This window comes from Mustela putorius, unplaced genomic scaffold, assembly GCF_011764305.1.
Source record: "Mustela putorius furo isolate JIRA1106 unplaced genomic scaffold, ASM1176430v1.1 tig00000228_pilon_pilon_pilon, whole genome shotgun sequence".
Taxonomy (NCBI): domain Eukaryota; kingdom Metazoa; phylum Chordata; class Mammalia; order Carnivora; family Mustelidae; genus Mustela; species Mustela putorius.
The window spans coordinates 20,395,127-20,423,122 of record NW_025421322.1 but is presented as its reverse complement, the minus strand read 5'-3'; the positions used below and the strand labels follow the sequence as shown (position 1 = coordinate 20,423,122).

Sequence of the window (27,996 nt, the reverse complement as noted above, 5' to 3'; positions counted from 1 at the left end):
TGTGGGGCTCGATCCCAGGACCCTGGGATCAGGACCCGAACCGAAGGCAGAGGCTTTAACCCACTGAGCCACCCAGGTGCCCACCCTGGCGATGTTTTCTTAAACTCGACTTTGAAACAGTCACCATGGCCTCAGAAGTAAGAGAATTTGCGTCTCTGGGGTCCCCTTGTATATTTTAACGTAGGCATTTCACTTTTGGGTGCACGGAGGGTCTCAGGCTGTGGTTGACATTTTTAGTTTACGGGGCTGAATACAGGGATTGCTGTGTGGTCCTGCAGGAACAAAATGAGGAAGAGATTACTTTAGCAACCGTTCAGTTAAGAAACAAATTCCTGAGTCCAATTTATGTATTCTTATTTGTGATTTCTCATTGACTGAAGAGCGTGAAGGATACTTCTTGGGTCGGGGGCCATGGGGAACACACCAGATCACATTTGTTTGCGTTTTTACTTTGGATTCCGAAAAATGGGGCTTCTCAAAGAAGGCTTGGACCCGGCCCCTAGGCCTTCAGTAATAAATATGGGTGCTTTGTTTTGTTCCCAGATTGTTTGGTTTGTAAGTGTTATCTTTCCATTGGAGGTGGTAAATGCCTTTGGACTAGGCCTGCTTTGTCCATTTTTTGTTTGTTTATACACTGTCATAGAACCTGTTTTCACTCAATAAATACTTTGGGCCACGAAAGGAGGTACCTATTTGTTTTTTTCTTTCAATACGGTATTTTTGAGTGCCTTCCGTGCTTAATGTTAGTTATACTCTGTCCGGATTACTGAACACAGTTGTATACAATAGGTAGTTGATAGTCAAATATTTATTGTTTTGCATAAGGTAGAATGAATGGATAGGGTTTAATTAAGAACATGCACTTTGGGATGAGGCGGGATTTCTGATTCCCAACGGTGATCCTTACTGCCCCTCGTATGATCTTAGACAAATTGCTGAATGAACACCATCTTGTCTTCGTTTCCCAGGAGTTAATAATCACTTGGCAGTGTGATGACGATTAAGTCACAGAATGCATGAGGAAGCGCTCAGTAAATGCTAAGTGCAATGGCTAGTATTATTCTGAGTAAGAATAACAATAGCAGTAGGTCCATTTTTGTTTTGTTGTTTAAATATATTTTTGAAGTTTTATTTATTTAAGTAGTCTCTACACCTAATGTGGGTCTTGAACTCACAACCCCAAGTACAAGAGTGACATGCTCTTCCGACTAAGCCATCGAGGTCCATTTTTGAAGGGAGTGATAGTGCCGAATTATTTTGGTGCTCATTTCATTTTGACTTCTGACCTTTGGAAGGAACAGCTAGGCTTAATTTCTGGGTTTAGTTTTGTTTTTTTTTCTTCTTTCAAAATTTTGTGGGTTCAGTTCATATCCGTATTTTATGATGTTTCCGTTTTAAACATATCCTCCCAAATTAAACCAAGCTGAACTTACAAGCATGGAAGCATCAAGATGTCCGCTCCTCTGAGAGAAGTTTGTTGTTGTTGTTTGATGACCGTTTCTTCTTAAGTTTTTGGTCTGAGGAAAGAGCAGCATTTCCTTGGCTGTGGGCCCAAACAAAGAAAGAATAATAGGAACTAATAACTGAATAGAAACGGGGAGTCTGTGAGTGAAGGGTTGGTCATCTCAGTGGCTCTCTTCTCTCAAGTCATTCCTGGTGCATTCTGGGAAAGTTAACTGAATTCAAAACACTCACCTTGACAGGGTCACCTTTAAGTGCCAGGCGCAAAACTATAATGAGCTTCCTTTCTCATAATTCTTCTTTTCATGATTTTCTCAGCTGGATTCTTCAAAGGATTATTTGTAAAGACCTTTATGGTGTGTTATGATTTAATCAGATGTAGCTCGAATTTCCCAAGATGTGTTAATTATCATCGCCACACAAGTGCAACAGAGGAAGCAAAATGTTTTTCATTTGGGCAGGTTGAGGGTTTGTTTAAAATGTACTTAGGGCCATTAGGATCAAATCAAAATATAGTGCATGGTAATTATGCATGAAATAAAAGATTACCTGCTGTTTAAGTAGCCAGTTTCCTGATAATATTGCAATAAAGTCTTGAGAGAACATTGGTTTCCCAATAGCAGTAGAACACCTTATTTAAGGGACAAAGTGAACTGTATTAGATTGAAAACTGAAAAACAGGGAAAAGAAAAAAAATCTTCTCATGTCCATGATCAGTGGATCTTCTCAGTGTTAAGGAAAAATTATTGTTTTAGTCTTTCCCTTGATCAAAATGGAGAACGATTTGTTTGCATTTAGGGAACAGTGAAGGTGTGGTGTATTTCAGGTTTGATTAAATCCGGGAAAGAATACACGTCTCAGGTAAGAAAGGGAAGGCCTACGTTAGCCTTCGTATGAGAGAGTAAGAAGCGTGACTTCAAACCAGTCCCAGAGTTGAAGCCTAGCTCCCGTGCTGGCTGGTTTCATGACCTCCTTCCCCCTCCGTACTTAACCTCCGTCCCTCAGTTTCTTTATGGTCTAAGTGGGCATGTCAATACAATAGACCTTTCTGTAAAGATTAAGCGGGACAAGGTATAGAAAGCACTTAGAAGCGCTTATTGTATAGTAGTGACGTTTATTGTATAGTAGTGCTTAAGTTACTATTAGATGTTGTTATCATGTCAGGTAGGGCTGTGGCTGATGAAAAGGAGTCTGGAGAGCAAGAGGGGAAAGTTTAAGCCTTGAAACCCTGAACAGTCATGTAGCACACGTCAGAGAGAGCACTCGTTCTGTGTTGGAGCTAGACGCTGCTTTGTGGTCCGGTCGTGAGGAGGTTGTTACAGTTTACAGCTGGTCACCCGTGGGATAATGATGCTTTTATACCTTTTTTTTTTTTTAAGGATTTTTTTATTTATTCATTTGACAGAGAGATCACACATAGAGAGGCAGGCAGAGACAGAGAGGGGAAGCAGCCTCCCCGCTGAGCAGAGAGCCCAACGCAGGGCTCGATCCCAGGACCCTGAGATCATGACCTGAGCTGAAGACAGAGGCTTAACCCACTGAGCCACAGTGGGTTTTACCTTTTAAGGAGAATTAAATTACCATAGACCTATTCGTGGTAATTTTGGCTAGCAAAATAGGTAGTTTCTGTTTGTTTTGTTTTGTTTTGTTGTTTTGTCTTAGACCTGCCCTTGATGGAGAAGAAATGCTTTTCTTGGTTATTCCTCCAATGGGACATTTGGACATTGCCCCTCTGTTCATGGTGGGAGGAGTTTCTATTTACTCCCTAGGTCTGAACCATCTGTGTGAATAGTTAACACATACTTAGGGTTAAAAATTAACCAATTACAGAAAGTCCTTTTTTTTTTTTTTTTCCTTTTCGAATTCTGGAAATGTTGCTCTGTTTTGAGCATTGGAGGAAGAGTTCAAGAGATTGATTAATATTTATTGAGCCTGTCCCATAGTTGGCAATGAGCTAGTGCTTTCACCATTTCTAGTTTAAAATAACTGGAAGAGAAGTGGAAGAAAAACATTCTTACTATCCCTGTATCCGGGAAGTGCCCTTTACATTCTGTGGTTTAGGTACGGTCTTCTCGATTGCACCATATTGATTGACTCTGTGGAACCAGAGGCTTCTGACCCCAGAATGCCAGCATCATCTTTGGTGGACTTTGGAGCTCATTTCCCCTTGTTTGCCATGTGACCATTGAAAACCGAAACAGAGATATTTAGTGCTGTGCTGCTGGGGGAGTCCTCTAGCTGGCAGGACTGATCTGGCTCTAGGATGTTAATTGAATAGCAGCAATCAGCCCTCGTGATCTTTAATATTCAAATGTGGCTGATGGATGCCCAGGATACCAGACCTTTGGTAATTGAATACAGAATCATGCTGTACTCAAAACTGAAGAAAAACAACACATAATTTAGACCATGTTTTATGGTCTGTCCTCAAGTTCCAGTGGACCTACTGGTTGTATCTTTCCACGGTCAAGTTCACTCTCAAGTACTCCATTATCTCAAGCACAACGTGAAGGATAAGGAGAGTAAATTATGGTGAATTCATTTCTTTCTGACTCTCCCCTTTGCTTCATTTGTTGAGCCAACAAATACTTAGCTGAATTGGCCCTACTCTTCTAGGCATCTGGAATGCAGTAGGGAGTAAAACAAAGATTTCCATGTGTGTGAACTTCACACTCCTGAATGCAAGTTGTTGCAATTCTTCAAGGTGTCTCTTGCCTCCTGGGGTTGTATTTGGCATGAAGAATTAAACTGGAAGGCAAAATACCCTACAAATCGTATTTTGGTAAACAGACCTCTCTGTCCACCCCCCCCACCCCCCCATCCCTACCACACTCAGACACACACACACACACACACACACACACCCCTTGGTGGGAGGAGGAAGGCAAGACAAGATAAAATATACTAAACATGGCAGTGTCTGCTGTGATCCTACCAAAGGTCTGTATAACTCCGTCTCCAGTCTCAGTAATCGGTATTTTATAGAATCAGCATTGACTCGCTCGCTCCTTGTTGCCCTCAGTGGACAGTTCCTCATCTCCCTGGTACCAGAAGTTCTACCTTCTCCATAAATTTATGATGATGGCACTTTTTATTTCTTTCTCTTTCATGTGCAGTTAAGTACCCTGCAAGCCAGTGTGGTGGCTGACCTCAGGGGATCCTTATAAAAACTCAGCAGACAAGAATTGTAAGCACTTCGTTGGAATTCTACTAATTCTGGAGTTGGGATCGACTGGGAGGGTTGTCTAGACTGAAGCTTATCTTTGCTTTACATTGCTATCTTCAAAGATAATGTAAATTAAGAGGATAGAGGGGAAATATTTAAAGTATATAAGTAAACAAATGATAAAAAAGCACTGTAATTCCCCAAAGCAGTTTCTTTGAGAATGCACAATGATTTTGTACTTAAAATTAATATTCCATATTTTATAGCTTTCACCAGCTTTAATCAGCGTAACCATTCAGTCATAATTATTAGGACTTTCATCAAATGAACCTGATTCCCCAGGGGTGGCAGGAGGAGGTAGGCTGTATGGAATAAAATCAGTTTATATTTGGGGTAAACAGCCATCTTATACTCTTGGGAATAAAGTAGTTAGCAGTGGCTGAATTTGATTTGCCACATTTATAGCTGCAACATAAGCAGTTTCTGCTGCTCATGGCGTCGATTCCTAGAAAGAAGAGTATTCCACATGGATAACGGATTTCAGAAGCCACGGGGTAGCCTGCAGTACATTCTGCTACCAGGAGGTGGCGACTCCTTCAATTCAGGAGCCCGAGACCCTGACCAAGATTGAGATTACCTGGTAACTGAATGAGGGCGAAACCAGTGACCAGAACTGACAAATGAGCACTCTATAAATGGACACGATTTGAGGCAACTGAAAGAAGGAATTGATTGCCTTGTTAGCTTTTTTCCCCTACATCGATCATTCTTAATTACAATCTGAGGTCTCACTTACAAAACAGATACTGAATCACTAATATATGGAGAGGCTACTGAGGGCGGAAGTCAGACTTCACTCAGAGAGTGGGGGAGCCATTTTTTAAATAGCCTGTATGCCCATCGTGGGGCTCGAACTCACGGCCTTGAGATCAAGCACCCCACATGCTACCAACTGAGCCAGCTGGGCACCCCTATGACCCCTTTCAGCTGTAAGATCTGTAGTTCTGTGCAAGGCAACCACAGGGGAAAGGGTTGTCCACACACCATTTCAAGCCCCCAGCAGCTCGCCTGCCATTTAAAGGGTCTGTTCCCAGGTGCATCTTGCTGTAGGGACTTGCCATTTCTCTTGAATGCTCCCGAGAAAGATCTTTCAGGTGCAAGGCCAATGCTTATTTTCCGTGAGAATATTTGTCCTCAGCAGAGTACAGCTGAATCTCACTTTATATATGAATTCTGAAACTAAGTGCATGTAAGTTGCATGTTTGCAAATAGCATCCAGTTTGAAAAACTTAAAAGCTTTTGGAAATTCACATGGGTAGACTCATAAAATGTCTGCTCACCTCCAGATGATTTCTTTTGGTATATTCAGAGTTCTGCATGCCAGGTTTGCTTAAACTCACTATAATTTTATTTTACCTTTTTTTTTTTTTTTAAAGATTTTATTTGTTTGACAGAGACAGAGAGTGCACAAGCAGGGGAGCAGCAGGCAGAGAGAGAGGAGGAAGCAGGCTCCCCAATGAACAGGGAGCCCGATGCAGGACTCAATTCCAGGACCCTGGGATCATGACCTGAGTCAAAGGCAGATACCCAACTTATTGAGCCACCCAGGCACTCTACAATTTAATTGCAAAGCATATTCAAGTCCATGATAAATGTCAAAGATACCTGTTTATCCTCAGGCGTGTAGGCCAGGGTTCTCCTCCTGCCCCCAATTCTGTATGCTCTTCCTTTGACATCTGCTTCAAACTCAAGAAAGCACTGGACAAGCAAATGCCCTGAAATTTCATCAGGGTTAGAGTCTTCTCAATACCAAAGCAAATTGTATTGAGATTATTTCCCCATTTAAAAAAAAAAAAAAAGTTTGCAATCATTAAGTAGCGTATTGTACCTCATTTGGCTTCCTTTTCTGGCGGCTAGAGTCACGGGGGTAAGGGCGTAGCCTAGAACATCTTGAGCACATTTCAGCGCTGTGGAATTCTTCCTCGTTATTATTTGAAAAACAAAGGATTCCTTGTAGCCCTTCAGTGCACTAACACTCGCATGATTTGCCCCAGGCCTCTCATAAGTAGCAGTATCCAAAATTAAATGTCTAATTTCATTGCTTAAACATCCTTTGTCGGCCCTGTATCCAGGGTACTCATTATCAGTTCCCCAAGATGGCTGCCTTGGGCAGTCGACTCTGTCAAAACCCAATTGTCATTACACTGTTTGAGTTTGGGGGCAGCTGGGTGGCTCAGATGGTTGAGGATCTGACTCTTGATTTCAGCTCAAGTCTTGATCTCAGGGTCGCGGCCTGGAGCCCAAGTCAGGCTCTGCACTCAGCAGATTTTTTGAGATCTTTGCTTGAGATTTCTATCCCTCTGTTCCTCCCCACATGTGTGCTTTCTCTCTCTCAAATAAATCTTTAACCCAAACAAACAAAGAAAAAAAAAAAACACCTTGTAGCTTTACACACCTGCCTTTACAATTTTCTCCATTTGTTACGCTTGGTGAAAATTCCTCGTTGCACAGATCTGGCTTCTTGTAATTATGTACGAAAGAAGTAAAACTGTTTTGTAAGATTCATTCATCTCCCTGATTTCCTTTTCTGTGTAATCTCACTTGAGTACCTCTAAGATGAGAGGTGGTGAATGATTTGTCTTTCACTTCAGTGAATAAAAACCAGAAGAGTCCATTCGGTTTGGAGCTTTTTGTAGATTTTTGAAGAACGCAAAGGCACAGTGGGGGTAAGATGTATGTGTGTGGGGGGATGCATTTGGGCTACTTACACGAAATAGTATTAAGTTTTACCGTGGAAAACACAAATTTTATTCAATGTGTAGATAAGTCCGTAAGTTATACTTTCTATTGTATTGGGTATTTATTATGTGTACCCACTGTGCTAAGTCTTGTGTTCTGGTCAGTGGTCATCATAGCCCAGTGAGGTCACATCAAAGCCTTGAGACTCTAAGTAACTTGACCATGGTTATAGAGAAAGTAAGTGGCAAAACTGGGCATCTAGAGCAGAGGTGAGATATGCCCTTAAACATCCAGGCTCCTTCAGCCTGGGTTCCTAACCGCTGGGCTCCGGTGCCGGGTTCAGTGTGACTAGACAACTGTATCGTGAGGAAACGTTGCAGTGCATTCGTATGAGCCTGGACTCTCGAGTCCGACAGACATGGGCTCAGTCTCCTTCTTTTCTACTCTCTGACCTCTAGTGTTCCCATCTGTGAATTGGGGACAGCGGCTGTTTCCATGGCAGGTAACTAGAGGGTTAAGTCAGAGAGTCGAAGGTGTTCATGCAGCATCTGTGTCAAGCAGGTGACAACGGTGACACGGTGAAGGCGATGAGGGTGGGGAAGGTAGCCTCCTCAGTGACATGTCCCCGGCCCGAGGTAGTGCCCCCACCTCTGTACTTACAGCTTGAGGGCACTTCTGACACAGAAGGATGAAACCTTTCTGGTGTGGAGGGAACCAGAAGCAGAGCGACATAATGGAAGGCAATGATGGGCACTAGCGAGGCCAGGGAGGGAGGCGCGAGGTGGGGGCCGGGCGCTGTGTGCCAGCTGTGAGTCCCATGTCTCCTACAGGAAGACGGCCCGTCCCTCGGCCAGCTGTCCGCAGTGCGTGACAGCAGACTAGCCCTTCTCCAGCCCTTCTCCCCTCACTCCAGGCACCACCGAGTTCCAATTTTCCCAGGTGCAAAGTGCTGCTGGTTGGAGGAGGTGTCGAGCACTAGACCCCAGAGTTCATTCATCCCTGGGTCCCTTCAGCTGATGACCCCAGCTGATCTGAGGAAGACCCAGACCCTTCGATCAAGGGCAGTAATGGGAAGTCAGTGTGGATAAGTCCGTCCTACTGCTGGTTCTCAGTGACTTCCATGAAGAGATTTCCGTGTGGAGTGAAATGGGGCCGCTTGATAGAGAAGCCAGAGACGGGGAGTGCAAGCCCCTAGATGGAAATGGTAGATACAGGCCTGGGGTGGGGGTGGGGGTGGGGGTGGGGGAAGATCGTCGAATCTATTTTTAACTGAATAATTTAAAGTTTAGTAAATCACTTCCTTTTGACTGGGTGCATTGAGAAGAGGGTTCTACTAGCCGGGACTAAAACTGGTGCCTGTGGGTCATCATGAAATGCTCAATAAATATTTGCTAACCAGTAGATCAAAGATTAGTATGTTGCTCTGATGTTAAGATTTTGAGAGTATACTTTATTATTGTTGCTGATTTAATTTGGAAAACAGATACACAGCCTGAATAATTACGTTAGACGTAACAGTTTCATTAGAGGGAAAGGTGAGGTTTTAGTCTAGGTTTAGTCTAGATTCAGAGACTATTTGGATGGCTTAGTTCTTAGTTTGTATGTGCATTCGGCATCTCTGTCTCTCCGTTACCCAACAGTGAGGCGGGAGGGGGAGTGACTTGCGTGGAAGTCCAGCGTGAGGCACACGCTTGCTTCCTTTTGGAGTTCATGTTCTCTTTGGAAGGTTTAGGGTCATCTGGGGAGCGGTGACCGCCTGCCTGTGCGGGTTTCACTCTCTGGGTCCTCTTCACACTCCGGCATTGTTTCTTACTTTGCTCCAACCTCTGTTCTCCGGTGTGCGTTAAGGTCTGGATGCTTTCCTGTGGGATTGGAATCTTGTTCATGAACGACCCTGCCCTCGAGAAAAGCCTCGAAGGATCCCCCCTTCTGCTTTAACAGACTCCCCATTTCAGTCAGCCTCTAAACTTTTGAAAATAAAGTACACCTGTGCAGAAGACTGGTTAGCAGGAGCTCTTGATGGTGTTTGGTTTTCGAGGGATCGGAAGCTGTCCTGTGTCCTCCCTTTGCAGAGTAACCAGAGTTCTGCTTTTACTAGTCTCGGTTTTAGAAGGAGCCAATTTGGATGGCTGCAGAGATCAGATCAGTTGAGTACCTAGTGGTGATAGTCTACGGAGGCCCATTTCAACAGAAGCGTAGTTAAGTTATCTTGAACGGCCCAGCCCTGCTTTCAACTTTAAGGTGGAAATGAGCGTTTTTATCTTCTTTAGAGCCTGGGCAGAGTGCGAAGGAAAAGAATGAACTTTTTACCCTCCTTCTACCCCAGACCCTTCATGAAAAAATAAAAAGCAAGTACAGATAGGCCCGCACTCCTTGAACGTGTGCGGTGTGCCCTGAAAACGTCTCACCCGTTTGCTCTGACTGTATCGTACGCAGGACAGAGTGTAGTTGTTTTGAAAAATTACCTGGGCGGGGGGTCCTTCAGGAGTTTGTGTTTCTATAACCACTGGCCTACACACACACACACACACACACTCTCTCACACACACACACACACACGCGCGCGCATACATGGAAAACTGCCTCCTTCAAATCTCTAATCCTTTCAGATGCGATTAGGACCTACAGGCCCAATTTTACGGTAAGACTCAGGCCTGACGAAAACGGTGCCTGCGTGGTACGTAGTACGCACTTGCCTCCTTTATTCTTTCAGTAGAAGTTTGGATTTTCTGTTCTATAGCGTGGTGGGTTATGCCCCATCCCAGAGCCAAGCATGGGTACAACTTGGGACTGGATTTCTGCTCTACAAGGCAAGGAACCAGAGGCCCAGGGAGTGGCGGGGACCTCTTCAAGGCAGGGCCAGGGCTGTGCCAGAGCTTTCTCCGATCCTGTCTCGGGGTCTGTCTCCTGAAGATCGGCAGTCTTTCTGCTCTGAGCCGGGGCAGCGCGAGCTCATTGGCATTCAGGGAATTATTGGCTGTTTGGATCGGAGGCCCTGGCATCTCTACAGACAGTTTAATTTGGTGGCACCGGGTGTTGCTGGTTGAATAGTCTGCAACTTTGTCAAAAGTAATGGATTTAACCAATTCCCTGCTTTTATCCTGGTGTCTTAGCTCGCAGGACGGTCAGCTATCATCAGGTGAAGCAGAATCCTCGTAAACACTTGCACGTGGGATTTTCTGCTTTGGGTACCTGCTCCGGTTCCTTGGTCCTCACGAGCCTCTCCCCTCGGTTTGTGTATCCCTCTTTGTGACTGCTAACGCACTGTTGTTGCCGAGACACAAAGCGAGGTGAGCCACTCTTCTGGAACTGTCCGATGGCTCCAGTTACACAGGAAATCATGACTGTGTTATCACAGCCTGGGAAGGGGAAACCGCCTGTTTCAGACTTGCCACTTCGTCTCTCGGGGTAGAAATTGCCTCGGTCGTGGGACTGAATTCTGCACAGCACTTGGATCTTGAGCCGCCCCCGTGTATTTAGGTCCCCTGGATTCCCCTCTTTCCCCATGGGAAATACACACCTGTTGGTAGGCAGCCCTCGCCCAGTCTGCGCATTGCCCCACACGTAAGAATCTTAAAGCTCTGTTCTCGGTCTTAAAATTCTTTCTTGGAATCATTCGTGCCTGCCCCTGGGCTGGTAGTTAGGGTCTTCCAGCGGTAGTAGGGAAATACGACTTTTATTTTCCATTTTGCTCTTTGAGAAAAAAATCCATACTTACAACTTCGGGACCTTTCTCTCTAGTGTCGTGATTTATTAAAAACCACACTTGAGAGGTAGAAGGTTCAGACTATCTATAAACAGCAGAAATTCTAAAATCATTTTTGAGGTACTTTTTTTTTTTAAAGATTTTATTTAATTATTTGAGAGAAAGATATCACAAGTAGGCGGAGAGGGAGAGAGAGGGAAACAGGCTCCCCGCCGAGCAGGGAACCCGATGTGGGGCTCCATCCCAGGACCCTGGGATCGTGACCTGAGCTGATGGCGGAGGCTTAACCCACTGAGCCACCCAGGCGCCCCTTGAGGTACCTTTTAAATGAGCTGCTTTTGTTGTTACTTGAGATTCCATCTCCTTGGAATATCGTTCATTGTAATGAGAGAACTAGTCATAACCAGGCTACTCTTGGGATGGAACATTGTTCTGGGTGACGCTGTGCTCTTGGTAGCACATTTGTTTTAAATAATCCACAGATGCAAAGAGTTTGCAGAACGGAGTTTTAAATTACAACCCTGCTGGGCAGTGCTGGTGTTGAAAAGAAGCCTCCAGATTCAGGCCAGCTTTGAACCTCCGTTCTGTTCATTGTTTGTCTCATTTAGCAAGAGCCTAGGTGGGTTAATGGACCTGAAAAGGAGCACAGAGGTAGGTGGGGAGCTCCACAGTTGGCTCATTCCAAGGTTTGGCCACCTCTGTGGGATTCCAAGTACTTTGTACCTTTCTGCTTTGCTAAGTCAGCACTCCAGTCTGGGCCATAAGCTAATTTTTCTCCTCTCCTCAGGGCATGGCAGCTGCTAGAAGCAGTGTCCTCCGTGGCAGACCCGGAACCCCTTGGCAGAGTCCCTCTCCACACCATCACTGGGGTGTGGAAGAGCAGCCTCCCCGACAGGCGGCCCCAGCCTGAATCAGTGGGAGCTGGTGTTAGCCTTCCCCCGAGCAGATGGCCCTGGAAGGGAGGAGATACTCAGTGTGGATTCTTCTAGAAAGGAGGGTCCAGGACAGCAGTGGCTGTTTTGGAGTGATAATCAAGATGCCTGCCACAGCCTCAGTGTCTTCAGTGCTAGAATAAGGATAACAATAGTGCTTAATAGGATCATTGTGAGAACCCGGTGGGTTAGTACATAAGGCACCTGAGAGCGTGCCAGGCACGTTGGAAACATTCAGTAAACGGTAGCTGTGGTTAGTACAGTACTGAAAGCCTTATAATCCCTTGGTTTTATAATAAACATTAAGTTAAAAAAAATGGGAGAGGAGTGAAACACTTGTGGGAATGACCCAACTCCAAGGCTGCATGACAGACGACGGTCTGGACCAGAAGCACAGGCATCACTGGGTCTGGGAGATCTGGGGCTGATCATTTGGCGTACTGGGCCAATAAGTATATGGGGGTTTCAGGAAGGCATTGTCAGGAGAAGTGTGCCCTCCCCGCCAACCCCGGATGGACAGGGTCCGCAGGAGCCGAGTGTGACCGCTGAGCGAGAGCTCAGACCAGTGTTCAGGCTGCGGCTTTCCTGGGGTTCCCAGCACTGGGGGAAGAAACCATTGTCAGAATCATGGGAGCAGAATGACTGCTCCTCCCATAGTCTGGGGAGCCAAGCCCAGTTACACTAACTGGATGGTTTTATGAGGAAAGGTGGAAGCAGAAATATGTATATTTGTGTAGCTTGCCTAAGTGACAGCTGGGTTAGAGCTGGAAATCAGATAAGCTACAAATCCCCGGAAGGCTTGAGAAACAAACGCGGGAATCATTATTTAGGGCACAGTGGGGACAGTGGGTAAAATGGAGAAAAGCGAATTAGTTAAAATGCACACATCACACATCTTTGCCAGTATTAAAAGCTATTTGTATTGGGTTTTCTAACTATCTTACTCAGTCCTGTATTCAATACAGCTGACAAGTATGTCCATCAGTGGGTAACATACTCTGAAATTGACCAGCCTCTTCGGTGCCCAGAAATCCGTCTTCTGTTCTGCCATGGTGGAACCTTCTTGAAGCCAGTGCTCACCAAACAGGGGGAAGAGATCCCGAGGCTTCACTGGAAAGTGTCTCCCCACCCACATTTTTGAGAGCTGATTGTGTTTTCCTGCTAAATGACAGATTCCTTTAAGGCACTGTTGCCCTTCCCAAAATTTGATCCCCATGAGCAGAGAACCTGGAATGAGGTCTCTACTCTGTCAGTGTTGACGGAGGAGGCTGGGAACGTGGGGACCAACGGTCTTTTAAATATGACGTTAATTTTGTATTCAGATAACATTTTACCATTTCACTATTTCTTACTTGCACTGCTAATGCACCTGCTATTGAATAAAGACAATGTGGCAATGTGTATTAAGAAAGAAAGAAAAAAAAAGGATTCCTTGTGAGTGACGTGGGGCGGGTCCTAGGATTATTCTCTGACAATCACAAAAAAAAAAAAAAAAAAAAAAGAAGCAAAGCACTGGAAGCCATGGGAGCCATGCTTTTGTTTTCTGAGAGTGACTTCATTTACCCTTGGATTAGGTCCAAACCTCCTAGACCAGGGGTCAGCAAACTTTTTTCTTTGACAAACCACATAGTAACTATTTCTGGTTTTGTGAGCTGTCCGGACTCGCTTTTAACTATTCACTTCTGCCCTTGTAGCATGGAAATAGCCAGAGCCGATACTAAATGAGAGAGTGTGGAAAACCATTTATGAACATTGAAATTTGATGTTCTCGTAGTTGACTTTCTCGTCTTTCTTTTAAATTATTATTATTTTTTCCCAACCATGTAGAATAATGTGAAAATGATTCTGAGTGTGAGGGCTGTACCGACAGAGGCTGCAGACCGGACTTGACCTTGGGGTGCAGTTTGCAGAGCCCTGATTTAGATGGCTGTCTCCTACTTCTTAGTAGGTGTGCTGTCTGCAGAGGAAGTAGTCTATTTAAAAAAAAAAAAAATAGCTAATTTGGGGCACCTGGGTGGCTCATAGGGGTAAGCATCTACCCTCTGCTCAGGTCATGATCCCAGTGTCCTGGAATCGAGCTCAGCATCAGGCTCCCTAGGGCTCAGCGAGGAGTCTGCTTCTCCCTCTCCCTCTGCCTCTCCCCTTGCCCATTCTCCCTCTCTCTCAGAAAAACAAAAACAAACAAAAACCACACAACTAATTAAAAGAATCAAAGCATCAGATTTCTTTTTTTTTTTAAAGATTTTATTTATTTATTTGACAGAGAGAGATCACAAGTAGGCAGAGAGAGAGAGGAGGAAGCAGGCTCCCCGCTGAGCAGAGAGCCCGATGTGGGACTCGATCCCAGGACCCTGAGATCATGACCTGAGCCGAAGGCAGCGGCTTAACCCACTGAGCCACCCAGGCGCCCCAAAGCATCAGATTTCTATATGCAAGAGCTGTTTCTGATTCCTGAATTTAGGAGGAAACTTCTTGGGGGCGGGGGGGGGGGCAAGAACAGGAGACCCACGGCACTGCTGGCATTTTGCCTGGAGGCTTCTCACTTTCATGCATGGGCTTTGCAGGACCTCTGGAGCAGTGAAGGGGGGGCCACTGAAGTAGGAAAGAATGCTAATCATTTTAAAGAGATTCCCATTCCTACTGACTCAGGTCCATTCCTACTGACAAGGTATTTCGGTTCTTCCCCTAAAATGATCTATTAATAATAGTACTATATAATGTTACCTTGTCTCCAGCTTTCCACTTAAACAGAGGGACTGAGGAAGCAACCCTCATGGAAGGTTCCCATTAGTAAAGGATCTCAAATAGGATTAGATTTTTTTAGATTTAGATTTTTTTTAAACTAGGCACCATCTTTTTATGTGTGGTGATACTCTTAGTTCTGACGTTGATTTAATTAACCCTTATCTTAATCAAGGCCGAAGGTTCAGTAACATTCCCCCCAAATACACATTGCCCTTTTTGTTAAAAGTAAAGAAATGCACTTTTTTTTTTTTTTTAATGTTTTCATTTTGGTTTCTCCGCGCACAGAGTGTGGGGAACTAGTAAAATCCTCCTAGTAAACATATATGGGAATAGACTCAGTATCCTTAAAGCTCTGGGCTGGTTTACACTAAAACAAAGTGAATTTGAATATTACTTTTGAGCACAATTCTTAGAGCATCCATTTAATGGTCCAGTATTCAGATTTTTTTTTTTTAACCTCTTTCAGTGCCTATTTTTTTTAACCTGTTTCTTACCCTGGTGTGCTCAGCCTGATTCCTTCATGTCAGGATTACGTAAGCCCCAAAGGGAAGATTCGGACCCGACCATGATGCGAGCCCAAGATAGCCTCTTGTCCTTTTCTGATCACTTTCATTTAGCTGTCCTGTTGTCCTATTTTGACAAAGTAAAGATTCATTGTGGCAGGAGCTTAAATAGGAATTGGACTCACACCCCATTTCCAGGAAAAAACAGGAACAGCAAGCATTATCTGATGTAATTAAAGTGTGTTGAACCCTGAACAAAGTACCCAGCGCAAATCCCCATTTGGCCCTTAGAGCCAGCTGGCTTAGAATCAGTGATATGAATTACCTGCTGCTTGGAAGGTCTGTGGCCTCTCCAAGGTCATGTTGTAGATTGGATGGCCAGCCTAATAGAGATTTCCTTGGTAATAATTTTAGAAGAGCACTCAGATGCCCCCCAGTCTCCCCTCTCTGAGCCCCAGTTACCTTGTCCACAAAATGGACATAATTTCACTTCCCATGTGAGATAGAAGTTGGGTTTAAATGAAGTATTTTTAAGTATTTAGCACAGTTTCTCAGATTAGCATGTCCTCAAGACTGAGTGTTACCTACTGTTCTCTTTCCTTTTCTGAACACCCCCCTCAAAAAGTCTTAATTAGTAAAAGATTCTCTCTCTCTCTCTCTCTTTTTCAAACCACATTGAAATTTTTACCATTTAACCTAGTTCCTGTTTTATATTGTTGGGAGCTTTCTATCATATTATTACTTCCATATAAAAGAACTGAGCTCTAATTTCAATTCATTTATTTCGGTTTTGTTTTTTTTTTTTTTCACAGTTAACTCATGAGGAAGCCCAAGAGAACATTAGTTTTACCTGCAAATTATAAATGTAAGCTCTCTTTCCAGCCCACTGTGATTTTTTTTTTCTAATGCTCTCAAATATTTCCAAAGCTCTCAGTGTGTAGGCTTATGATGGTTCCATTGACTTCAAGTGGATGTTTGTTATTCAATCTAAAGGCTGTTCAGCCAGCTCAACTGCCTTTTCTTTTATCCAACTTATTTTTTTCTTCTGGCAATGATCTTAACAAATTGTTGACATATTTAAGATAATAAGGATTAGAAAATTGATTGGGAATTTACAAAATCATCTGCTTCTGAGGGTGAGAATGAGTGTTTGGGTTCTTTGTCTCCCAAGGATACATTAACTTATCTCTTAAACACAAAGAATATTAGCGTCATTAGACAACATTTAAAATTCAGGCCTCTCCGCCCTTCCAGATCCAAGTTGGAATGGAGCTGTCTTCCACTGGGGAATAATTTGTCTCCATTAATTGAGAACAAATGTGCATGGGTGTTTTAATTACACAGTAAATTAGGGGAATTTAAGATGCAGAATATGTGAAAGCCAAGAATTCAAAACCAACAACTCAAAAACATAAGTAGATAAACAGGGGGAATATCTCAGCATACGAGTGCAAGCAGGTCCCAAGATAAAGAAAGGGGAAAAAAAACAAGATCAAGACAAATTACTAGGGTTTTACTAAAGCTCCTTTCAAGCGGAACAATTCTGATTTATGATTACAAGCCGTTGTTGGCTGCGCGTGGCAGGTGGAAGAAACCGTATTCGCAGGGTTACTCCAAGGTGTCTGGCTTCAGTAAGTGGCCTTGTATGCATTCAATGGAGAATAAATATTGCGGAGTTCCTAGATGAATTTAAACTTTACAGAGCATTCCCAAAGCAAGTATACAGCCTAGGCCCGTGGAACCCTGAGAGTATCTGCAAAACTGTATGAGGATAAGCTGATGAGGGGACAGGGTCTAGAACTTTCCTTAGATTCTCACTGGAATTCACACTCCTAAAACGTAACAGAGGGGCTGATGAGCAATATGGCCACCGGTGGAGTTTGTTCCCTGGAGGTTTTTTTTTTTTTTTTTTTTGAAGGTTTTATTTCTTTATTTGACAGATAGAGATCACAAGTAGGCAGAGAGGCAGGCAGAGAGAGAGGAGGAAGCAGGCTCCCTGCTGAGCAGAGAGCTCAATGTGGGGCTGGATCCCAGGACCCTGAGATCATGACCGGAGCGGAAGGCAGAGGCTTTAACCCACTGAGCCACCCCACTGCCCCAGTTCTCTGGCGTTTAAACTAACAAGAAGTTGTCTTCTCATAACTTTATAGCTTCTCTTTTTCTCCCTCAAGCAGGGTTAAATGACTCCTCTGTTCCCCGCCCACCCCCAGCCCTGTCCTGAGGGCTAGAATGCTTTCAACCAAATGTGGTGCTTTTTAGCAAGATCCGCTAGTTTGTTACCGATTCAGAGCATCATTTTTTCTCTCATTCTTCTTACCATATCCCAATTTAGGTATTTCGCTTTATTCTCTTTTTGAAAAAAAAAAATGCTCTGGACATACGTGTATTTATTGTAAGCCATTGTAAATCTTTTCTGGGAGCAGGGAGCATGTCAGTGACAGGCCTCCTCAAGACCTCAGAGCGCTGGTTATTGATTACAGAGTAAGTAGGGTGGAGGCTGTTCTTCTGTCTGTCTTGAGGGCGCTGGGAATACCTACATCCTCTCATTGTCTTGAGAGCAACTGGGAGAAGTTCACTTCAAATGAGATGCCCAGGAAGGGAGGAACTGGGACTTTGACCTTTCAAGTGAAACTATGATAATTTCTGCCTTCCTAGTTCTACTTTAAGCTGAATATTCAAATATGCTTATTTACACTCTTTTTTTCAAGCTTTCACTCTGGGCTGTGTCCTCTGTTGCTGGTTCCCCGAGTAGACTTTGAGCTCCTAACAATGAGTGTTATCATGCCTGTTTATCGGTTGTTCTCCACAAAGTAGGCAAGAATGTGCTCTAAGTTAATGATCAAGACAGTAATCTCTCACCAGTGGGAGTAATCAACTTTTGATTTTCCTACCAAGGAGCCTGACCTCGTTTGCTTTGTGGAGGATCCTAACCTGAGCCCCATTGATTTGTTTGTGGTTAAAGTGTCATCAGCTTCCCCAAAAGTTTCGGAACTTAGTGACGAATCTGTGCTTTCCCAAGACAATTTGCTGGGCCAGCGCCTGAGAAACAGCCCTTTTTAAATAGAAGTGATCAAGTTTAAGTCATAGTAGCTGATCCCTGAAAATTGTAAGATGCGGATGTGTATTTTCCATGTAAACATTATCTCAAAGAAAAGGGTAAATTTAGAAAAATGTCAAGTATAACTTATGTGTTTGAGCTCTGAACTAAGGGCTAGATCCCGAGGCCCCTGAAATACAGAACATTCTACCCCTGCAACTGGGGCGCAAGTGTATTTACCCACAAAAGTGGCTTCTTGTCCTAGTTTATGTGGATTAAGCACATCTGTGTATCATCATGTCTGCTCTTTTTTTCTGCCTCAAATCCTAAGTGGAATTAATAACTTATTATGGCCACTTTCAACAAGACAGAACAGATCTCTGCTTAAAGCTTATTAGGAGGCTCCTTTGTAACAGTTCCTGGCTCAGGTAGCCCTTTTACTTCTCAAAAGTACGTCCTATAAATGTTGCGAAATTGGCCGCAGAGTCCTCCATGGTTTCCTCTGCAAAATGCTGATGAAGCAGTTGTGGAAGAAGGAAGAAAGATGGGTTCTGGAGGAGGAGCCAGAAGTCAGTTTCTTGTCTGTTCCCCCATGTAAGTTTCACTTTCCCCAAAGGGGTTGGTGGAAACTCCCTCAGGACAGTGCCAGGTAGCATGAGGGCTGGTGGTGAGGTCCACAAGGGAGCACGAGAGGTTAATACTCATGAAGCCATGGGCCTCCCACTGTCCCCCGGGTCAGTGCCTGTTTGCGGAAGCTAGCCGCAAGCCCGTTCCTGGTCCTCATGCCAAAGCCCCACTGTTGAAGCATTCGTCTGCTTTCTTACGATCCCTGTCTACACGTTGGCTTGTGGGTTGTTTGTCTCCCTGGTTGTGTCTCAGCAGGCCTTGGCCTGTCTGTACCTTCCTTCTGTGTGACTGGCTTCAGGAACAGGCCCCGAAGGGGGCCAGGATTAAGCACTGCGCAGCACTTACCTAGGGCTTTCCTGTATGCTAAACGCTTTGCATTCCCTTTTATTGGTTCTCACTCAGAGCACTGATGTAAAGTGAAAAATCATTACTCAGGCTTTAACGCCAAAGGGGAAACTGAGATAGGCACGTCAAATGTGCCTCACAAACCAGTCCTGGTTAAAATGGGCGCCCTCAAAACCCCAGTCCTACTTGCTTACTTTCGGTTCATTTCCTTGAATAGAACACAACATAGGAACCGTAGACATTGACCCTTGTCCAATACTTCGTACCTAGACTCTCATGGTGAAGTTCAGTATCTCAAAGGGGAGAGTGGAGGTCTCCCAAGTCTGCTAAACTCAGCGCCCTCTGTCCAAACGGCCTCTGAGGGGACTCTCTGGAGGGCAGCGTGGCCACAGGTCCAGGGCCTCTAAGTGCTGAAATGGAGCCTCACAGAGAGAAAGCCGGATGGCCTGACTGGGGACGGTAGTACACAGGGACTGGGAGCTCTGATGTCAGTTCCTGGCTGTGCCAACATGCCGACTGTATGCCCTTAGTCCCTTAACCTGTTCAAGCCTCAGTTTCTTCATCAGTAAAGTGAGGATGGTCAGTGGGCTCCTGTCTCTTATCATCCTGCATATAGGTCTGGTCCATAGAAGGGCACAGTGAGTTATGGCAATAGTATTTCTGTTGTTATTTAAAAAAAAAAATCAATAATTAGGGTGCCTGGGTGCCTCAGTGGGTTGGGGCCTCTGCCTTTGGCTCAAGTCATGATCCCAGGGTCCTAGAATCAAGCCCCACATTGGGCTCTCTGCTCAGCAGGGAGCCTGCTTCCTCCTCTCTCTGCCTACTTGGGATCTCTGTCCAAAAAAATCAATAATTGTACCTTGAATCTGGGAGAGTAGGTTTGAAAACAAACAGTATCAGTAATAAACATTGCCTGTCTTATAGTGGATGCGTTCTTAGTAGGTATTCCAGCCATGGTGTGCGTTTTTCCAATTGGAAAGTCAAGGGGTGGTTCTCTGTCTTAAAACCTTTCATGGATGTCTAAGTAGAGGCTCTGTTCACAGTTTAGCTGTAGTAGGACCAAGCTGTTATCTGATGAATTCTTACTTCTTCACATTCATCACGTGGGAAAAAGAAATCCCAAATCCACAGCTCCATAGAGTGGCAAGAGAGGTGTTAAAAGTAACTGAGGCCTGGGTTCCCATATGGTCTTTGGGACCTAGAGGGCTCCCTATACCCATTTCCTTTCCTGTAGCTAAAGTTAGAATTGGGGAAAGATCAACAGCTTAAAAACCACCACAACTTCCTGATCTCCCTTACACCACTTATACAGAAAGGAGCATTTCTGAGAAACTGGAACTGAACTGATAAAGGAGCAGTCATTGAGGGAACAGCGCGTGGAGTGGGGGAAGGGGCGTGAAGTCATACACGGGAGCTCGGTGAGGTTTGCTGGGGGTGCTAGAAACCAGGGCAGGGGTGACAGCAGGATAAGGAGGCATAAAGAAGCAGGCGAGCATCATCGGTGATAGGGCTGTCCTGTTGCAGCGACGACCCATCACTGGCCCAAGATCTGGCGGTTATTTCCTATGGCAAAACAGAAACCAAGTCCACAGGGTAATACACATGTAATAAATGTCAGTGTGGAAAGTGACTCATCATTTCACCTCAGATCCTCCTGTGCCTTGTGCCCTGCGTGCCCATGTGTGGGATATACACGGCACATGTGTGCGCATACACACATACATACTTGATTTTGCAAAAATACTACCATTGCTTCTTAACGTGCTTTTTTCGTCTCACAGTCCACTAGAAGCACTTTTCCATTCCAGCAAATACTCCTCTGCAAACGTAATTTTTTTGTATGTAGCCAGCTAGTGTTCCTTGACATAGATGGACTATAAAATGTACTTATCAAAGGACTTAGTGTTGTTTGCCATATGCCTCGTTCTAATCAGTGCTGTGATTATAATAAACATGGGATTTTTTTTTTTTTTTACACACCTCAAGTATTTCCGTAGGAATCGCCAAGTTGCGCCCCCACAAGAGTGAACTTCCCAGTTCACTTTCTTACCAGGAGCTTCTAAGGGTCTATTTATTATCGCTTCTCGGCCTTTTGGCTAAGATCAAGTGAAGGGTCTATTTATTCTCACTCTTGTGGGTATCAAGTAATTATCTTTAAGGAAAGAAAAAAATTCTTGCCAACCTGTTGGACCAAAAAAGGGAAACTTGTTTTCATTTGTGTGTTTGTGATTACTGGTCAGCTTGCAAATCTTTTCATATATTTATTCACCATATGCATTTTTTTCTTTGGTGAGGGGCCCGCTGGTGCCCGTTGCCTAATTGTCTATTATGATGGCTCCTTTTTTCTCTTATATGAATTCTCTGCATATTTGATCTATTATCTCATTGTTGGTCATAAATCCGGGTAGAATTTTCTCAGGACAAGAAGATGATCTTCCAGGAAAGGGAGTATTCCTGGGGACGGTAGGACCCTCTGTAAGCAGGAGAAAAAGAAAACCCACGTAGAGCACATTCCTTGTTTCTTCACAAATCGGAAGCTGTGCTTTGGAGACGGCTTGGGGATCGGTTGCTTTATAGAAAGTGGATAGGCTTCTACAAGGATGAGGTATATGTACTCAGCGGAGGTACTCAAGACCAAACAGTCAGTGACTACTTTATTATTAGACCATTAAGAGCAGCTAGTGATTCTCTACCTCTGCCTTTTAATAAAGACGGAGTCATTGAAAGCTGTCTCTGCAGAGCAGTTACTGTATAGTGTCGAGATACTCATCATTAAATCTGGATGGTTTAGGGCAGAATATCATGTTTACATTAAAGATTTCATAAAACCACTTTTAAAATTTGCCTAAATAAATGTTTCCTTAAATACTCTGCAAAGGAAAGTCAGTTAAGCTTTTGGTTAAATGGCTTAAAGCTTCTACATGAGTATTTTCCACAAATACACATTTAAGAGAGCCACTAGAAAATTAGATTTGCACTATCTTGTTCTAGCATAAATGTGTATATCAGTTAGTTTGGGAAAGATCTGTGTCATCACTGGAGATTCTGTGAGCCAGTGGCCTCATGTTCCTGTGATCCATGGGCCTGGGGAAACTGCGTATTTTCCCCCACGATCACTTGATTAGCATGTGCCTTGCTAGGAGTTAGACCCCTAGGCCGTCTGGCTTTATCTTCTGTAATTCTTGCTGTATGAGACTGTTCAGCAGAACTTGGTGGATTCTTGAGATTAGAAGTTTTCTTTTTAAAAAAGAAAAATGATACATTTATTTGAAATAGAGAGTATAAGCCAGGGGAGGGGCAGACGGAGAGGGAGAAGGAGCTCTCAAGCAGACCCCACGCGGAGTGTGGACCCCAATGCAGGGCTTGATCTCAAGATCCTGAGATCATGACCTGAGCCTAAATCAAGAGTTGGATGCTAATCGACTGAGCCACCTAGGCACCCGAGATTAGAAGTTTTCTTACCATGTACTCCTATCTGCTGCTGTGCTGGGCTCTGGGATAGCAAAGGAATGGACTGGATCTACCTCTGTCCTGAGCCATTACAATCTCCTAGGGAAAAACCCAGAAGAGCTGTGTGGTGAGTAATGTCTCAGGCGTACAGGTCAGTATGACTATGATTTATGGGCGAGGATGCAGAAGAAGGTGCGGTTCGTTGGGGGTAAAGTACTAGCCGTAAACTGTGAGCTGAGTTTAAGGGGATGGGGAATTGGGACTTAACCCATCAATGTGCCCTCTCTGTTAAAATGAATGAGTTTGGACATTAATGAAGTCGTGAGCTTTTGGACACAGACCTAAATACGTGAACAGTTAGGTCTGGCCCCTTGAACAGTTTATCGTTTCTGTGAGCCTCAATGGTCCCATCTGGAAATAGGAGGAGACTATGTACGGAATGTGTAGAAATCGGATGGTGGGACTAGCCCTGTGCCTGGCAGAGGAAACGGCGAGCGGAAGTGGGGGAGAGGGACAGTGGCAGCATCGGCAACACGGACTGACCCAGCAGGAGAGGGACGCGCGCCGCTCGTCCATCCCGTTTCTCGCCGCGTCCTGCACTGGGTGGTTGTGGGGTCTACCCTGTGGTTTCATGACAAAATGACCGGGGACTTGAAGGGAGGGGCCAGTGAGTTTTGTGTTTGGAGCTTTCTCAAGGACGTGCTATGGAATAACAGAGGATTTAGTCCGAGGGTGTGAAATTCAGAACAGAGCCCTTCTGTGCCAGCCCTCTCAGGAGGCCTGCGTGGGGTTTGCTGGACAAGGTTCATGGACGACCGGCCCTTCCTGCACGGTGTGTGGCGAAGGCCTGTGCTCGCTGCTGTTTCTCCAGCGGCCCCTTCTGTGTCCGCCCGCCTTCCTGGTCCCTTTGCCACAGCCCTAGATCCAGCCTCCCTGGAATTCACCCAGACCACCCGTCTTTAGGATGACAAGCCTACGGCCCAGGGATTTCTGCCCTCCGTAGATGATAGTAAGTAACCAAGTTGCAGCTTTCAGATTTTGCAAGTCAGAGACTCTGAGGGCCCCGTCCGCCTCTAAAACTGTCCAGTGGCTTTCCGTGGCTTTCGCAACAAAATGCCCAGTGTCTTAACGTGGCGTTCTGTAGGCTGCCTGTGTTTATCAGGTGCCACCCTGCCTGCACACCCCCCCCACACACACACACCAGAGGCAGGGCCTTAGTTGGGCATTCTCTTGCAAAGTGATTAAGATTGAGATAGTATTGTGGTTTGGTTTTTTTCTTTTTTTAAGATTTTTCATTTATTTTGAGAGAGTGCACATGCAGGGGAGAGGGGCAGAGGGGAGAGAGAGAGAGAATCTCAAGCAGACTCCATGTTGAGCACAGCGCCCCACGCGGGGCTCGATCTCACAACCCTGAGACACAGACCTGAGACAAAACCTAGAATCAAGACACTTAACCAGTGGAGGCACCCAGGTGCTCCCTGAGATCGTATTCTTTATGGAAACCAGGAAAGGCGTGAGGGAAGCAGGACAGGGCAAGACGAGAAGGGAGGCAAAGGTATGGGTTTGTGGGTTCAGCTGTAGTCTGCCTGCAGCCTGGGGAGCTCGACAGCCTGTAGAGGCCCGGCTCCAGGCTCCACTCTGGGTGGGGGAGGTAAACACCCAGGCCTTTCCCCTAGAGGTGACAAGGCTGGCTACCAGGACAGCTCTCTGAAGCCCTTAAGGGCCAACACACATGTCATAGGGAAGATTGTACTTAGTCAAGCAGAGGGGATCTGGGTAGGATGCCAGCGGCTTCCATTTTACTCACCCTTCAGACTCCTACTGATGCATCAGGACCCCACCTGTGTGAAGTTTTCCCTGGCCCGGAAATCTTCATTCTGAATTAAGGATGTTTTTGTCTCTGCCTTTGCTTATCAAGCTTTAACCGGGTGCCACCGTGGATTGGCTTAATGTCCCGCTCCCTGCTAGGCTAATGAATTTCTTGAGGGCATCGCATGTTTTACTTCGCCTTTAAGTAGACACTCTCCAGACCCCAGGACTGCTCCTGTGTAGCTGTTTAGTAAAGGTCTTTTGAATTTAAATGAGCTAGAACATTCTTCCAGGCTGCCTAGTGTTTTGGCTCCAAGGGAACCATTCCTCCAAGCCTGTCCAGTTTGGGGGTCTGTGGGTTTTTTCCCCAGTAATGCTAGCTGAGCTCCTGCTCTTTTCTCTGCACAGTTCCAGAGCCGTTGAGATTCTACCTCCCTGTCTAGGTTCTCTTTCTGGGCCAGCAGTTTCTCCCACCTGCGCTCCCTGCGCACGTCGCCCTACTTCCTCCCCAGTCAGCCCAGGCCAGCAGCTTGCTGTCCTCTACTGGCTGCATGGGCTGGGCCCCAAGGGAGATGAGTTGAAACGAGCATCACTTCTTGGATGACACTCTGGCTGCCACTTAGAGTCTGGCAGTGGGTGAATCTTGGCTTGTGTCATTGAATGTCATGGCTTATTGGTGTAGCTGTGAAAATCATCTGGAGGACAGTTGAGGCCTCCTTGGCGTACCCCTTTGGCAGTCACCATTTCTGGCGATTGAAAAGGGTTACCACTTTGTAGTTTGGTCCAGAACTAGATTCTGAAAGATGCGGTCCATGGTCAAATGGAAACATTTGTTCACTCATTCACTTACTCGGTCTTTTTATTCCTTGGCTTTTATTGTGTGCTGGGTCGGGGTGGGAAGGAATAAAATGTGGTCTCTGCATTCAGGGAATTTCTAATAATCCAAGGAAGGCGGTGGTTTGGAGACAGATGGGTACACAGTTTGCAATAATCAAAGGAATAATAGGATATGCGCCACAAGAAAAGAAACATACAAAGCATTGGTTAGGAGTTTAATCTCTGAAGCTGGAGGGCCCCGAGGTCAAATCCCAGCTCTGTTATTTATTAGCTGTGGGACTTTGGGCAAGTCATTTTTCTAGGCTTCACTTTATTCATCTGTCAAATGGCAAAAAACCAGTAGTCTCCACCTCACAGGGTTTGTGAGAATTAAATAAGATTATCTGTGTAAAGTATTTAGCTTGGCACAATTGATAAATGTTGGCTATTATTAAGAATGTTACTGATGGGCCCACTCTCACAGAGGGGAGGGGTCGACAGAAGAGATGGCATTTGATTGAAGGCTTGAATTCGCACAGGTAAGAGAGGCTGCCTAGGAGAAGAAACAGCAGGGGGGGGGCAGTGAGGGGGTAATTTATTAGGGAATTAGCAAGTGGCATGGACTATCTGGGAGGTGCTGATGAATGTTTGATGGGTTTTGGTGGGTGCTAAGGCTGCAGAGGTAGGCTGGGGTCTGGTACCCTCCAGAGTGTGAATACTCAATAAATACTGCCTCAGTTTCTTTGATCTGTATACCTTGAATAACTTCGTTGTGTTGTTCATGTGTTAACATTCATTTATGTTAAAGAATGCTAGTGGGCACTGGGTCCAAAATCATCTCATTACAAAATGAAAATAATGATGAGCGTATCTCCTTTATGAGGTGGGGGTCTTTAGAGATCGGTGGGCTTCGTCATCCGGGCGGTCCTGTGCACCAGCCCTAAATCCCATCAGGCCAGGAAGTTCTCAAAATGGGACTCATAGGACAACGAAACTAAATTTTAGATTTTTTCTAATTTTTTTTAAAAGAGTTTATTTATCCATCTGACACAGAGAGAAATCACAAGTAGGCAGAGAGGCAGGCAGAGAGAGTGGGGGAAGCAGGCTCCCTGCGGAGCAGAGAGCCCGATGTGGGACTTGATCCCAGGACCCTGAGATCGTAACCTGGGCAAAAGGCAGAGGCTAAACCCACTAAGCCATCCAGGTGCCCCGAAATTTTGTCTAATTTAATGAGTTAAATTTAAGTAGCCCCGTGGGGCTAAGGGCTACATAGTGTAGAGCCCCCCAACGTAGAAATTATTTAGGGTAGCCCTAGAGGGAATGTGCAAAGATAAAGCATTGGTTTAGGATTGGTGTGGGATAAGGAGAGGTTTCCTACAGAGGCTTCTGCTGCTGTGATTCCAAAAGGGAAGGGCCATAAAACGAGCTTTTTTTTTTTTGGATCCGTATTATTTTGGAGAATAGTCAGGCCCTCTATGACTAGGGTACACCCCGCTCAGTAGAGCGCCTTGAGGAGTTCCAGGCTGATTAGGGAGCCGCAGGAGCAGTTGTCATAATCCGGCTGTGTTAATAAACTACAGACCACAAGCCGCTGTGTGTTCTCTCCCCCTCCTCCCTGGCTCTCTCCTCGGCCTCTCAATCCAGTGCTCACTCTGCTACATCGTGCACCAGTTATTCTTCCACCCAGCCTCAGCCTCTAAACAAATGGGGAAAATGCGTTGAGTACTGGGGGAAACCTTACAGCCTTTATTGTGCGAGAACGGCTAATGAGGAAACCGTTTGACAAGTGCTTTGTGTCCTGGCTTCTGGCCCCCAGCCAGTTGATTTGCTTGCCGGGACGGCTATATTCAGGCAGGCAGAGTGGAGCAACTGGGGGTGGGGGGGTCGGGGGGGGGGGGGGCAGCGTGAAGAAACCCAGACTTCATAAATCAGGACGATTCAGCCAGATTCCATTTGAATTGAATCTGGGCCAGGGGCAGGAGCGCCATGGAGTGTCTGCATGGAAGCTGACACTTTAATGATTTGATTAGTTTAGGAAGAATATTTTTATGGGTTGTGTCGTCCATTACATGAAGTACTGAGTGAAGTTGTTACATTAGGATGAACCTCCATTACCTACCTCGGTTGTGTTCAAGTCGTCTACGCAGTGATTTCAGCCCAAGACCCTAAGGGTAATCTCGTGCAATCCTCTTAAAGAAAGCACTGTTTAATGACTAAAGCTGTTAATCATATTAAATACACAGGGCCGCTCTGGGAAAAAAAAAATGCCAAATAAGCATAAAGTTAAGAAAGGTTTTTGAATTGGCTAAATGGGGTTTTTTTTGGGAGGGGGTGTTGTGTTGGGGGAAGGAGATGAAGACAGTAAGAATAGCACCAGGGATGGCCCTGCTTGTTGACCGTCCCCAGGGTAGGCACTGGGTCGAGTGAGTGTATCCGAACGCTTTGGGCCGCCCAGTAGAGACTGTCCAATTCCAAGCCGTTTAAAAATAAGAAATTATTATGTCACCTAAAAAGAATTGAGAGAATAATAGATGGTTCTAAAGTGGCACGGCTTCTTGTGTTCCGTGTGAAAAGCGGCAGTCCTGAAAGAAGGGGTTCCAAGCTGGCATCTCTACGCTTCTCTTGGTTTTCTCTGAGTGGGTCTTGGGTGGTGACGTTTA

The 27,996-nt window shown here is 45.2% G+C and overlaps 1 protein-coding gene and 1 long non-coding RNA gene across 2 annotated transcripts in view; one reads left to right on the top strand and one right to left on the bottom strand.

Moving 5' to 3' along the window:
* Nucleotides 1–27,996, top strand: part of EXT1 (exostosin glycosyltransferase 1) — a 281,698-nt gene that overhangs the window by 136,340 nt on the left and 117,362 nt on the right. The gene's annotated exons all lie outside the window — the stretch shown is intronic.
* LOC123391457 lies at nt 16–6,516 on the bottom strand. The gene is made up of 3 exons (XR_006606144.1): nt 6,293–6,516; nt 1,434–1,543; nt 16–272 (listed from the first exon to the last, which is right to left on the bottom strand). It is a non-coding gene; the product is annotated as an uncharacterized LOC123391457 (long non-coding RNA).